Raw genomic sequence first — 12,082 nt, 5'->3', positions numbered from 1 at the left:
CATTGAGAGATTTCACTCCATTTTGTGCCAAAGTTGATTGTGTAATGAATAAATTTGATGAATTAATTCTTGCATTGAAGAAAAAGAGGACCAGACTGGAAGAAGTCCATGGCCAACAGATTGAGAGAAGAAATTTACAATGGCCTACACTCATAACACTAGAAGAGGCAGCCTTGATTCATCAAATGAGACTGAAACCACTAGGCCCATGACCTCCTCCACCTCAAAGAACAGATGGGCTAGAAGAAGGAAGAGCTAGTTATGAGCCTCCTCCAAAGGGTGGTGTTGTTATAAAGAAGGCAAGAAAAGAGATAAGTGGTGAACAAGAAAGTAGCAACAACAACAAAGAGTTGGTTAGGAGAAAAGGAAAGAAAATAAAGAAGATAGGACCACCCCCAAAAGTACAAGAAAAACTTTTAAGGGGGTCAAAATCATTGATCTTGAAGAATCAAACAAGATTCCCTCACCACCACATGTGCCCCTTTCACCTCCAAGGCAGATTGAAGAACAAGTAGTGGGACAACACATGGAAGAAGAACAAGAGGAGGATACTATTGTAGTGACAGATGCAGATATGCAAATTGGTATCCTTCCTGTGCCACCAACATTAGGATTGGACCTCACTCCTTTAGATATTCAAGGTAGAGCCTTCAGAGTTGCAAGAAATGAAGTATGTGATAAATTTCTTGAGGATAAGGCTTTTGTGAGAAGCTTGCCCTTCTTGCAATTTTTTTGGAAAATAAAAAAGAAGAACTTATGAAGAAGTTTGAAAATCTTTTCAATGAATGTAATATAGTTCAAAAGAGATGTGTGGAGCTGCAAACTAGAGTTCAACTTCTTGAGCATAGACAGATAGGAGAATCCCCTTTCTTCTCCTATAATTGCATCAGCACCATCAACATCTAGGTCTCCACTTGTGACCCATGTAGGTGTAGGAGTTCAATTTGACAGTGAGACTGATATCCCAAGAACAACATTAGTTCCATATGTTGATGAAGAACCTACTAGATCAACTGATCCATCAAGAGCCCAACTTTTGGAGAAGGTCACTGAGTTGGAGAATAAACTAAAGGAGTTAGAGGATCAGTTTGCCTCCAAGAAAAGAGAGATAGTTAGCTCAGTTCTAATTCATTTGAATGAGAAGGTGGATTGTAGGCTAAATAGCATTCATTCTTTATATTATTTATTATTTAATGTTATTCAAAGCTTTGACAGAGACAAGGAAGTGGCAATCCCTTTGTTTACAAAATGGTTACAAATGGGAAATGAACTTAGAATAATTGCAATGGATTCCAAATATTATGTTGAGAGGCCACCTACACTTTGGCCAACCCATTTGTTGGTGAAGTCAATGCAAGAAGCCCATATTCTGGCAAAAAGTATAGAAAGAAAGATAAGGGAGTTGATGACAAACTTTAGTGAGTTGAATGAAACACTTTTGCCAGGTATTGTGGATGAAAATGGGGCAATTAAGTCTTTTCAACTTTGGAAAGAAGAGGCAAAAAGGGTTATCAACACCCAAGTAGAACTAATTTGTGAGGGGTTGGACATTGGCATAGACAAAATAACATGTACAGGGACATTCTTTGAGTCTTCTGAAAGAGAGGCAAATCAGGTAGCGGTTAAATATACTCCATATAGAGAAAAGATTGATGAGGTCATTGATTTTAGATGGCCATCTAATGAAGGATATGGCGAATGAGGAGTAAGGACTGCAAATAGTTAGTTAATGTGACAGTCTGGCTGGTAGTTTTGTCTTCTAGCAGTAGTTACCTTTTTTAGCACGAACAACAACAAGGTGGACCCATATCAGATCTTCATTGACAACAACAAAAGGGATACAATGCATGGAATGTCTTTTTGAAGTAGTTATATACATTGGTCTTGGTTGTGACATTCCATAAAGGGAATATTTTTGTAACAAGATGTCACATGTTATCCAATTGTCTTGTGACATGTGTCTCCTTTGGCCCATAGCTTGTTTGCTCTCTTGTTTCTATAAAAGGGAATTCAAGGCCAAGAGACAAGGTTTTGGTTTTATTTCTGAGTTTTGTTAAGTCAGAGTCATAGGTTCTTGTAGTAGGTTTTAGGTGAAAATGAAAATTATAAAGATTTTATAGAGAAATAGATAAGAGTCTTGTGTCAAGTTTTTTGTAGGTTCTTGAATGAGTTATATAAAAAAAAATTATGACAGAAATAGAAAATTTATTCAATAGAAATACAATTCTGATCTATTTCTCTCCATTGTACAATTCTATCATCTTTTAAATGAAATGTAATCAAGGGTTTCTTTCATTCAGTGCATTGTTGTGATGTATGTAATTTGTGTTTATGCTTTGATCTAAGGGATCAATTTAATACTAAAACAAGACTGCATAATGATAGGGTTTGTTCAGGGATTTGATAAGTAGTCTGGGTTGGGATTGCAGATAAGAAATATTGTAAGGCAATATTATCTTAGATCTCAATGCTATTAGATAGAATTATATTATAATTCATTTGATGACTTCTGAATTCAAGCACCCAATGAAATAAGGCATTGGTTATAGTTGGCCTTAGTCTTTACAGTCATTTATGTGTTCAAATTTCATTTGTATTTGCTAAAAATTGTTGATTAACATAATACATTTCATTTTATGTCTGTTATTATATGTTTTATCCATCTCATGCTCCAATAGGTTGAGGATCACTAAAGAATTTTCCATTCTTGAGCATTCTCCCTCTTTGTTGAGCCTATACATGAGGTTATCTACTTTATTTTAGTGCAATTTGTGAGTATGGCACAAAGATCATAAATTCACTAAGGGATCACCCTTCTGGCTCCTACAGAGCCCAAAGTGTAGAAGGATCTATTGAATCCTTCTCATAGTTGGTCCAAGATCTAGAGGATATTGATAGTTGGAGTTGGCTTCTCCATACATATTTGAAGAATCAACTCAGTTTCTACCTTTTGCATTGTAAACCCTTTTGGGCAACCAATAAAATGGCAACTCTGGTGGGGAAGTAATGTGAAATTATAGTTAGTCTTGTCATCCATTTGGGAAAATTGCATTGAGTTTTCATTGTGTTTCTATGATTTGATAGTTGAGCCCACGGTTTTGTGTTTCTGGTTCATCTTTTCTATTTTAAAGGGTGTTTTACATTTTTATGAGAAAGACTTTCCTATTTGTGAACATGGTTTGCAAATTTTCTTTCAAGGATTACCGAATATTGTTTTATTTGGTATCCCAAGTTTATTTGGGTGGCGACTCTGAAGTCTTTGCGCCAGTGCGTGTATTGTTGAAGATTATAAAAAGTCCTTGAAATATTTTATCACCATGAGTAAAGCTAAAAACACCAGAGGTTACATGAAGTTGCATCCACAAGAGAGATTAGAAGAACTTCCAGAAGATCCGCAGAGGAGTGGAACAAGAAGAAATGTGGAAACAAGAACTTCTCCCTCATCATGGAAACCAAAGCATAAGAATGAAAGTAAGTCATATTTGAATCCTATTCCTGAAGTTCATGAAACATCTTCTAAGAGTTATGAGTCAAATAGCTTAGGATTTTTTGACTCTTTATTTAATACACCTATTCAAGAAGAAGTGCAACAACAAAATAAGGAAGTTACCTAGGTTCAATATTCAGAAAAGAGAAGAGGTCAGAGTAGAAATATAAGTTATCAAAGAGATAGCATCATTGGTGTACCTCCTCCTCTTGGCCTCACAACATAAATTTCATATAATTATAAGTCAGTTTGGGAACAAGGAGATGCTAACCTAATAGATTTAGGTGATACTTTTGGATCTAAAATAACTTTGCCAGATCTTGAAGAGGTTTTTGGAAATATAGATATGTTGAGAAAGGAACTCCAAGATCAAATGGAACTCAGAAAGAAAAGAGAAAAGGATAAATAATCTGAGGTCATTAGTACTATGATAGAAAGAGATAGTCTAATGAGACAATTAGCTACACTTAAGGCTTTAAATCAAGAGAAAGTAAAGTCTAGTGTTGAGGGTCTTGTTGTAAGAGAAACCCTAGACAAGAAAGCTGAACAATTATTAAGGAAAAGCCTAAAAGCCTTGTTGATAGTCAAAAGGTATTAGATCAAGTTAATCCTAAGATGAATGTTCAACTCCCTAAGTCTGATCAAGATAAAGGAAATCAAAAGGTGTCTGGTATTAAAATAAATGACCATAAATCTACTAATACCTTGGATCAAAATCAAGGATTATCCCAAGTTGATATAGAACTAGAAAAGGCAAGAATATAAAATTAAACTCTTGCAAAAGAGTTAGAGAAGATAGAGATGGAAGCTGGTATAGCAGAAAAGAAAAGGAAAATTAATTCCTTAAGGTATCAACATTGAATAGAAATTCTTTTAATGTTGGTCCATCTAATGTCCCAATTACTTCTAGTTTAGTTCTCACAACATAACATAATGTTACTACGAATAATCCCACCCAAAATGTTCAAAATACCCAAACTATTGGAGTTGCAACCACTGGGTAGGGAAGTCAAGTAGCCACTCAAAGCACAAGTCAATCCCAATCTTCTAAGGTACATGTTGGAGTTACAACAAGAACTAATACTGGGATTGATACTGGAACTAAAGTTGATGGACAAGCTGCTAGTGGACAATATCAAAGGAGACCTATCCATTTGGAAAGGTATAGACAATTACGTTTTGATGGGATTCCAGGTTGTTCTAACAGAGTCCCTAAGGAGTTGAGGGACAAGATCAATGAATTTGCAGGGAATAATGCTATCACAAGAGAAGAACATCTTAGAGCTTTTACTGATGAATTGAATGATTATGAGGTAGAGCATGATGATGTTGTCATGAAACTGTTTGTGCAATCTCTGATAGAGGATGTTGGGGATTGGTGCAGAGGGTTACCTACTACAAGCATCAGCTCTTGGGAAGAATTTGAGAGATGTTTCAAAGAACAATATGGTGACAAGACCAATGCTAGTTTTATGTTGAATGAATTCAACAATATCAAAAAGTTACCAAATGAGGCTATAACTATTTTTAACATCAGGTTTCAAAAGGCCATGCACAAGTTATTTTAGGTTTTGAGATTGGATGACAATGTTTATTTGAAAACTTATGTAAATGCATTTGATTCAAAAATGGCATATCTCCTTAGAGATAAAGATCCCCAAATTTTGAGAGATGCATTTAGGATGGCTATAAACATTGAAAGAAATAGAAGAGCTTATGGTAATCTTGGAAGAAGAGAGGATCCAAGATTCTCTAAAAGTGTGAAAGATAAAGTGGAGAAACCTTTAGGATAAAAGCCTAAAGAAGAAGATAAATGGGACAAGGTGCTTAGTAGCTTGAAGGATCTTAAGTTAACTATTACAAAAAATGACAAAGGTACTACACCAAAGAAGCAATAGTTTAATAAATTTAATAGACCCCCAAGATTACAAGACTATCCATACAACACAAATTGGAAGAATGGTGAGCCAGTTCAACAACAACAAAAGAATAAACAAGACTAACAAACTCCTGATCCATTGTAGAAACACACAGTAAATGCAATTGAAGATACATGTTGGTGTGTTGCTTGCCAGTCACCCCATTCACCTGAGTATTATCCAGTTGCACAATTTATTGCTGCCAAAGAAGAACTACAAGAAGAACAAGAAGAAGAAACATTTGAGGATAGTAATGTTGTCTATCTCATGGCCACATCTTATCTTGGAGGAGCAGAATATTTTTCTGATATTGAAACTCAAGGCTTGGATGTGGATCACCAAAGGCAAAGAAGTGAATCATATCATCAACAAGTTTTTTTTGATGAAGATCTTGATGTAGATGATCGTGTGTAATGTTGAACAAGGAGAGGATACAATATCCTTGAGAAGACCTTCTGATGAGGAGATTGCCAAAATAACAACTGTTATGGTGGCTCAAGTTAAAAGTAATTACCAGTTAAGAAACAAAATGGTCGGTGAAGATCAAGGCAAGCCTTCTGGTCTATTCATCAATGAATTGAAAGGTAAAGACGAGGAGGTAAAAGAAGATAAATCAAAGAAGGATACAATCAAAATCAAGGAGGTCAAGAAAAAGGAATGGGATAAGAAACCTGATATTTTAAAGCCTAATGAGGAATTTTCTTCACCCAATGTGAAAACAAAAGCAATTGAAAAGTCTGCTACACCTGTTGGAGAGAACCTGAAGCAGAAACAAAGTATTGAAATCAACAAGTTCAAGAAAGATGAAGAAAAACTAGGTATTTCTTTTGAATTGCCAAATTACACACCCATTGATATGTTGCAGTAGCATTCTCAAATTACAGTTAAAGTTCCTTTACAAGAAAAGTTAAGAATAGATGAACATAAGGAGAAACCCATGGCTTGGGTCAAGGGTATTTCCTCTTCTATCAAAATTGAACATAAGAGTGATATTCTTATTGTAAAGGAACAAGGGAACAAAATTGAGAAAAATGAAAAGGAATTTGAGGGAATGATTTCACAAATTCCTCAGATTTATCTTGAGGATATAGTAGATGAGGGTTCTAGAAATGTGGATCCATTTTTCTTTAGTGTTATCATAAATGGGGGTGTATTGAATAATCGCATGATTGATTCTAGAGCCTCAAACAATGTCATGCTAGTGAGAATTATGCAAGCCATGGGCTTAAATGTAGATACCACTCAGGGAAGATGTTATTCTATGGATTCAAGAGAGGTACCTGTGATAGGTACTATAAGGGAACTGACTTATAAGCTTGCAAACATCCTTGAGAAGGATTTAACCATGAGTGTCCTAGTTGTAGACATCCCACCTCATTATGGGATGATATTTTTAGGAAAGTGGAGTGCTTCTATGGCTGGAAGTTTGCAGTGTGATTTAACTTATGCAACCTTTTGCATTGATGGTAAGAATGTGAAAAATGAGAGGGATTCAAGGGTGCCATATATGATGGTGCATGAAGAGGACTCTGATGAGGATGTGACATGTTTTGTAGACATTGATATTAATACATTCAGAATTGAAGGCTCGCCAAGAGAAGAAAAGGAACAACTTGCACCATTGGATAAGGAGGTAAAAAAATCATTAGAGGATGAAATCCTTTGGACAATGTATTTTGATGGAGCTATCTCTAAGGAAGGCTCCCGTGAAGGTGTATTATTCATCTCACCTAATGGAAAAACTTTTTAAAAAAAATTACCTTGCCCTTTGTATGCACTAATAATTTGGCAAAGTATGATGCATTACTATTGGGGTTGAGATTAGCTAAAAAACATGGGATAAAGAATCTCAAAGTTAATGGAAATTTTGAATTAGTCGTATCCTAAATCAGGTCGAAGTATGCATCAAAAATAAAAGGTTGGAGCAGTAGAGGAATGTTGTATAGGATGAGATTGAGAACTTTGATGCATTTGGAATTGATTGGAAGGAAAGAAGCCATAATATGATGGAAGACTTGCTGGCCAATATAGCTTTAAGGCTAGAAGATATAACTTTTTCTGGAATCTCAAAAGTTGACGTTCAAACCAGGGCTTCAGTCCCTAACAACATTGAAAACTGGAAAGTTTTCAATGATGATGATGACATTTTAAGATTCCTAAATTGTATGGAAAATTATGAGGGCCAGGAGATTGATTTTTGTCCCTTTGTACAAACAATAGATGGGAAGGAGACAGTCTTTGGGAATGACGTAATTCAATTAAAGACAAATAAGATTCCCAAAGGCTTGGCTGTATTAGAAAGGGTGTTTGATAATAAGGATAAGGTGAAGATCACTTTTACTGCCCCACACCCTGAGGATTTAGAAGAGATTAACCTTGGAATAGAAGGAGCCGCAAAAAAGGTGTACATTGGAAAGAAGATGTCACCCAAGGTAAGGAAAATGTTGATTGATTTGTTGAGGAAATATAGACATGTCTTTTCTTGTCATATGATGACCTAAAATATTATAGGGAAGACTTATGCGAACATTAAATTCCTTTAAAGGAAGATGCTAAGCCTTTCAAATAAAAGCAAAGACCGATTAACCCAACCATAGTACCCAAAATGCAAGAAGAACTTGTCAAGATAAGGGATGTTGGAATCATTAAGCTTATCAGACATTCATCATGGGTGGCTAACTTGGTACCTGTGAGAAAGAAGAATGGAGATATTGGACTATGTGTTGAATTTAGAAATCTGAATATATCTTCATTAAAAGACAACTATCCATTGCCTAATATGGCAGCAATGCTGCAGAGGGTCACAGAGTGTGAGATTTTGTCTATGATGAATGGATTTTCAAGGTATAACCAAGTAATGGTTAAAGAATCAGAGCAGTACAAGACAACATTTACTATGCCTTGGGGGACTTATATTTATGTAAGAATGCCATTTAGGTTAACAAATGCAAGAGCAACATTCCAAAGAGGAATGGATGTTGAATTTTATGACATTATAAATGTGTTCTTAGTTGTATATTAGGATGACCTAACAACTTATTCTAAGAAGGAAGGTGATCACACTGATCACCTTGAAAAAATCTTTAACAAAGCTATTGAATTTAGAATATCTTTAAACCCAAAGAAATGTTCTTTTGGGGTGACTAAGGGTAAACTATGTTGGCAGGATTGGCATAACTGATGCAAATCAAGACTAGTGACTGAACCAGTAAAGGATTGTTTGTGATGACATTGTGATGAAGAAGAGATTGAGATTGCATGATCAGATGACCTTGATCAATTATTTGTGTTGTCATTGATGGCAACTTATTTTTACTATGTTATATTTTGTCATCTAAGTCTTTTTAGTCTACCGAAAATGCCTTACCGGTATTATAGACAGTGAACTCGGAATTAGGACCTTAATCGGTAAATGAGGAATGTTTTGATTTGATCTAGTGATTGGTGATGATTGAAGTGTTGCAGTTTGGAATGTGAGCTTGTATCATTGTAATATGTATCTGACCAAAACCACATCATGTTTTGGTTATTGGAACTGTTGTATTTTTTCTAGGGTTTAAGAAGGGTTTAAGGACCAGCAAAGAATTCTCTTAACCGGTAACAATTTTTGGTTTGGCAATGATCTACATCAAGTTAAAATGTTGGTGATGATCTAGCACAAACTACGTGAAGTGTTTGAAAGATGTTTTGGCGTGTTTGGAGAGAGAATTTCTTGGGAATATGCAAAGTGCTTAGCGAAGTATTCTAAGGATTTGATTTTGTATTAGATCAAGATGCAGTGATCATTCAACGATTGTAATTAATTTGTAATTGACTGTAATTATCCATATGATGATCAATGATGATCTATAATGATTTGTAAAATATTTGTGATGATCTATGCTGTAAGTCTTAGGGTTTTGTAACCGACTAAGTTGTAAATGTTATTTATGTCGGTACAATTGATGTTTGTTGTGTCGGTGGTTTTGAGAAAAGTGTGAAGCTGAACTAGAGTATGAGATCTGTCAAAGAGTAAAAAAATTGGAGATTAATTGGATCTAATCAAGCAAGTAGTTAAGTGTTGTACCCAAATCAATCATTGTTGTTCTCTAACAATTACAGCAGTTAAAATCCCTTAACCGAGTAGGTCCTAACAGGCCTTACATTGTAAATCCCTTAATTGGGTAACTCTATATCAGAGTGTTAAATACTCTTGTGAGGTTGATCCTAATAGGTCAAAGCTCCTAATAGGGCTCACCATCTAAATTCCTCAACTGGGTGACTCTTAACATGGTCTTCTCCTAACAGGGCATCATTTTAAGCTTGTAACTGAGCTAGGCTCCTAACAGGGTGCATTCCGAAAGAGTGCACAATTTTTGTGGGTACCGATTCCCACTGTGGTTTTTACCTATTTGGGTTTCCACATGAAAAACATGGATTTCATATGGTGAATGTTTTTATGTGTTGTTATGTTTTTCTTTCAGCTTATGCATATTGATGAACACTTAATGAGTTGTTCTGATAAACTAGTTTAACAATTGGTTATCAGTGATTATCGATAATGGTAAAGAGTTTATTACTAGTTTATGTTTGATTTGAAGAAGTTTTATAAGTTCAAGTTTTAAGTTTGATTTTTTTTTAATATTGATTCACCCCCCCTCTTAGTATTAACTGAATCCTCTAAGATTAACAATTGGTATTAGAGCATTGGTCCTCTATGTACATAAAGCTTAGCAGTTTGAGGGAAAGATCCTAAAGAAAGATGATAAAGAAGGAGGGTCCCAAGTTTACCAAGGACAACTACCGGATATGGAATGACCGGATGAAGATATACATTAAAGGATTGGGTGCTCAGTATTGGAATCATGTGATGAACAAGTATGTTGCTCCTACTACCAGCCCCTTGACACCAGATGAGCTTAAAGAACAACAAGACAACATTCAAGCCTTGGAAGCAATTGTAAGTACTTTATCTGATTCTGAATTTATATATGTTCATGGATTAGAAACTACATTTGAAGTATGGGATAAATTAGAATTTATTTATGGAGGATATGAACATGTTCAAAGAGAGAAAGAAGAAAGTTTAAGAGGGAAATTTGATAACATGAAAATAGTTGATTGTGAGAATGTTGCACAATATGGTCAAAGGATTAAAGAGGTTGTAGGTGGCATTAAGAGTGTTGGAGGTAAGATTAATGATGATATTTTTGTTAGTAAAATGGTTAGAACTCTCCAACCATAGTATGCTATTAGAGTTTATGTAGTTCAAGAACTGGGATCTATCTCTAAAGATAAAGTCACTATTGATTCTCTTATTGGAAAGTTGACTGTGTTTGAGTTAAACAACTTTGATAATAGTTTTTCAAAACCATCTAAATCTGCTTTTAAAGATTTTATTACCAATACGAAAGGAAAGGATATTTGTCATAATCATGACTGCAGGTCTAGTCATGGCAGTAGTAGAGGTGAGGATGATAATAAAGAACATCTAATGGAACTTGAGGCACTATTGGCTAAAAGATTTCCTAGAGGCACCAGTAAGTATAAAGGTAAATTACCCTTGAAGTGTTTCTCTTGCAATAAAATTGGACACATAGCTACTAACTTTCCTAATATTGATAAGAAAGAGAAGTTTAGAAAGTTCAAAGGAAAAGGGCAGAAACATTGCTATGTTGCAGTTGATGAAGGTGTGGCTGATGAAGAATCAGAAGAAGATGACAATGAGGAGATAATGTTTGTTGTTGTGAAGGAAAATCTGACTGATGAAAATGCATTGGTGTCTCACATGGATAGCAGTGATGAATGGATAATAGATAGTGGTTGCTCGCACCACATGACCGGTGATAGAAACAATTTCTTATCCCTTGAATAATTTGATGGAGGTATAGTAAGATTTGGTAGCAACTCACCCTGCATGGTTAAAGGTAAAGGAACTATTTCATTAAGTGGAAAAATCTATACAGATGATGTCTTTTGGGTTGATGGATTAAAGCATAACCTTTTGAGTGTTGGTCAATTAAATGAAAAGGGTTATCTTCTAGAATTTAAAAGTGGAGTGTGGAGGATTCTTGGAAATAGTGGAGAATTGATTGCTATTGGAAAGCAGACAAGAGGTAATCTTTTTTATTTAAATACTAATGTGAAAAGTTGTTTGGTGGCAAAAATAGAAGATGGTTATGGCACAAGAGATTTTGTCATGTTAATTTTGACAATTTGATAAAGGTTAGTAAATCAAGTAGTGTGAGAGGTTTGCCCCAACTTGTTAAACTAGATAATGTGTTATGTAAAGACTATTAGATGGGTAAGATCACTTTTGTATCCTTCAAGAGTAAGTCTTTCTCTTCAGAAAATATTCTTTATTTGGTTCATACTGATCTTTGTGGTCCTATGAGGACCAAGAGTTATTTTAGTGATAGATATTTCATGATTTCCCGATGATTTTTTCAAGATGATGTGGGTAACTTTTCTGAGAGAAAAGTTAAAGGCAATCAGTAAATTCAAATCATTCAAAGTTTTAGTTGAGAAAGAAACTGGGAAAATTTTGAAATGTTTAAGATCTGACCGGGGTGGAGAATTTACTTCTGATGAATTTGTGAAGTTTTGTGATGAACGGGGAATCAAGATGCAGAGCTCCTAGAACTACATAGTGAAATGGGATAGCAGAGAGGATGAATAAAACAATTGTTGAAGCTGC

This window comes from Cryptomeria japonica, chromosome 6, assembly GCF_030272615.1.
Source record: "Cryptomeria japonica chromosome 6, Sugi_1.0, whole genome shotgun sequence".
In the NCBI taxonomy this organism is placed as follows: domain Eukaryota; kingdom Viridiplantae; phylum Streptophyta; class Pinopsida; order Cupressales; family Cupressaceae; genus Cryptomeria; species Cryptomeria japonica.
This window is presented reverse-complemented; position numbering follows the sequence as displayed.